This window comes from Sinohyriopsis cumingii, chromosome 14, assembly GCF_028554795.1.
Source record: "Sinohyriopsis cumingii isolate HCF-2022 chromosome 14, ASM2855479v2, whole genome shotgun sequence".
In the NCBI taxonomy this organism is placed as follows: domain Eukaryota; kingdom Metazoa; phylum Mollusca; class Bivalvia; order Unionida; family Unionidae; genus Sinohyriopsis; species Sinohyriopsis cumingii.
Genome location: NC_142974.1, coordinates 20,951,395 through 20,955,292, shown reverse-complemented (window position 1 = coordinate 20,955,292; position 3,898 = coordinate 20,951,395).

The following is a 3,898-nucleotide window of genomic DNA, read 5'->3' as shown; positions in this document are numbered from 1 at the left end:
TATTTCATGTTAACAAGGATTTTGTTTCATGTGGTCCAAAATATTTAACAGTGTAAGGAAAACAATAGTTGTAATAGATACAAAATATAATCAGCCTGTCTACAAAAAAATATAAAAAAATATAAAAAAATAAAAATTAAATTTCTAAATCTAAAAGTTATAATTGTGTTAAACTTTTAAACCTTGTGTAATATCCGTACATTCTAATCAAGTAATATTGATATACTTATGAATAGCATTAGGCATAGCAAATTTATTTTGTCTGCTTTAGTAGTTTTTTGCTTGAGTCTACTAATGATGTTCTTTCATCACAAAAAGACCTAACATCAGAAGCCCCAAACCTTATTTAAAGACATGAGTATCTAACGACGCCATCTGTCGTTGTATAAACATACGAGAGAAAATGTCTTTTTATTGAATAGTTTTGGGAATGGAGTCAATGAATAAAGTGGAGGATTGTCATTATATACGTTAAACAAACGAAATTGTATTTATTTGTTTATTTTCTTTGGATATAACACTCTTCTAGAGACTAACTTTCATTAATTTTCTACACGTTATCTCCTTTGAACTCTCATACCCGATTCAAAGTACAAGTTAAAACACCTTAACAACTTGTAAAAATGGAAAAGAGTTATTTAAGAACTCCACCTATAATCCAATCAGTTAAATCAATTTACATTCCAGTTTTACTATCCCACATGTCTATCAGCAAATGACCAAAAGCTCGTTTACTTTAGCCATTCTTCATAATAAAACCGGCATCTGGAATATTTATGTAGATAGTTCTAGTGTAGCGGAAGCCTGTACTCAAACATGTCATTCTCTCACTGTAATTGTCATCCGTTTGTACCAACGTCACGTAGTGAAGTTTGAGAAATAGTTAAGGTCCACTATATGTCATAGTGTTCATTTTTCGCTACATAACTCTGAAATGTGCATTTAAAATGCAGATTTTAACTCACAGAGGAGAAAATTCAGACAATCTGAGCACACATCGATGTGTTACGGAAAACGCTCCGGAAAAAGTGTTACGAGTATATGTTCTCAAAAAGTATCAGAAAGAGTGAAGGCAAAATACAAAAATTAAATTAAAACCTACGGCATTGCGAATTAAATCCGAATTGTAATTCAAGAATTAAAACACATGTCTTACCAATGAAAAGTCCTAAGTGAGTCCCGATGAAAATCCAAAAATATAAGGCGATGACGTCTGTAATATTCATCATTGTACTGATGACACAACAGTCTCTTGTTGAATCGCATAAAATAATATTCCGGTTTTTGAATTTGGTATAAATTTCAGTAAATGTCTTTGTCCAAAAATTGACAGAGCACTTTTGCATTTCCAGGGAAAAGAATCACTTAAATTTCAATAATTTGAAGAAAATAGAAACTCATCTCAAACTGACACAACAGAGAACTACTTCACGTCGCAAGTGTTAAGGTACGACTGATATAATTCTTATCATAACATCAGTTATAAGAATAACTAAAACGCAAAAAAAGTTTCCAGGATGGGGGTCAAGAATTCATCCTTCTGGAAAAAATAGAAGTTCGTTTATCAATTAACACACGCTTGATGTCATGTAGACCAGCCGTGACCTAGACGCAATGTATTGACTCTTACTCTGAGAAGGATAATAAGAAAATACGAAAAAGGTTTTTACAAAAACTGTCACTGATTTTGAAACAAGGTCAGCAACTCGATTCAACGTTTCTATTATTAGTTGTTTACATCGAAAATAAAATATAAAAAATTAACCCATCAGTCAATTAAACAGACCTGAACTCTATTCTGGACAATGTAAAATCTAATAAACAATGTTACATTAAAATACATTAAAATAGCGTGCAATGGACTTTCAAAAAAAAATAACTGACAAATCATTAAATTGATTATACATAACAATAGTTATATACTTCCGGTGATAATAGGATTTACGAAAGTGATGTTCTCAAGTTTAGCTTATATTATGATAATGGCTGAATCTACGACGAATCAGGCGAATTTATGGCAAATTATTCATGCTCGTCTTCATTGCTCGAGGAAGGAGAACCTCTCGAAGATGGCCATCCTCATGGATCTGAAGAAGATTCTGCTCGCGATGAGGTTAGACCGTACCAATTTCAGCCCGAACGAGACGAGGATGAAGATTCTGAGGAGAACGGAGCGCATAATCTAGCTGAGCATCGCTTGGGCTCTAGATTCTGGTAATTAATATTATCATTATTGAAATCATACAAAACATATCACATATCTTTCGTTATTGGTACTTCAGTTTCATAATGAAAAGAGAAGTAAACAAATTCGAGCTAAAGCTTGGATGTCTTTAGAGCATATTTTCATTTAGGCTTGTTTCCTCAGTAGCTATACTCTGACTCTACATCCCCATTTGTCTATAGCCCCCTATCGATTTCAAAAACGAAAACGTTTAATGTGATAAAAAGTGCACAGAACTAAGTCAATTGAATCATTGATTTATAATTTCTAACTGGCTGTGAACAGAATGAAACTACTACAGGCATCCACTGCACCTTTCATGCTTAACGAACTTTCCATACTAACACGGCGCCATATTCAGTACACTATGGGCTAGTTTATTTCCATCAGACAACGTAATGACGCATTCCATCCTGGTCGGTAACTGCCGGATGATTCCTTAAATTATATCACTTTGCAGACATGAACATTGAAATTAAACCACATGGTAAATCCATGGAAGATGCAAATTTGTTGTCATTCTTTTCTTTTGCTTGATTCGACATTATATATATCGGAAGCAGACGACATATGCATGTACATCTGTATTCGTGCACACACCCCTTTGCTGAAAATGGGCTTGACTAGGAACTGGAAATTATTGTTATAGGGTTTAACGCCATTTTTCAGCACAAGATAGGCTATACATGGAGGCCAGTATTAATGGTGGAGGAAGAACCGGGAAAACCCCAGAAAGAACCACCGACCCACGAGATGCTACCGGCAAGCTTTCTCACATATCCACATTTGCCGAGCCCGAGACTCGAACCCACGCAGACAGAGGTGAGATGGCAGTGACCTGTGACGGACAGCGCTTTAGACCACTCGGCCACTCGGGGTCCCTAGGAACTGGAGATGGATCTCGAGCATATCCATCTATTGTATTGAAAACTTCCGTTAAGCATGAAACTCGCAGACGATGACAGTGTTATTGACACACTGGTGGCAATCAGGTTAGAAATTATAAATCACTGAATGAACTGAGTAAGTTCTGTGGATTTCTGATCTTGTTCATGCTTTTCGTTATTGGAATCAGCAGGGGGGTACAAACAAACGGGCATGTATATTCTGACGATAGAGGAGTTACATTTTAACCGTGAGAGAGGTGTAGATCTAAATGATTTAATAGCTTTTTGACCCGAGTTTGATGTTTTAAACCATGGTGAAATGCAGACCCTGATGTATTTTGTAATTCAACTAATGGGTATGAACGTTGTCTATCCAAATGGATAAATGTTTAACCAGCATAATTTCCATGTCGATCACGATGCACGGTACAGCAAATAATGCATAATGGTTGATGGATAAACTGATATTGCGAATAATATAGAACATTTCTGATGAAATGTGAATTTCGGTATCGTGGTACAAAAGATATAAGTCTAACCTTGTATCACATATATTTTGCAGTTTGACATGCAATAGCTACAAGTATGCTGTATAATACAGTAATGACGATAGAGCATATTTTCCATGTATATTGATTTATTCAGGTGTTCGTGTGGAATTGCAGCAATAAAAAAAAACAGTCGAGGAGTGTATATGTTTTAAACAGATCAATGTGATTTTAGATAAGACCGAGGAGCTCAATGTGGATCGTATCATTTAGAATTTCAGAAACATTGCTTTGATGGA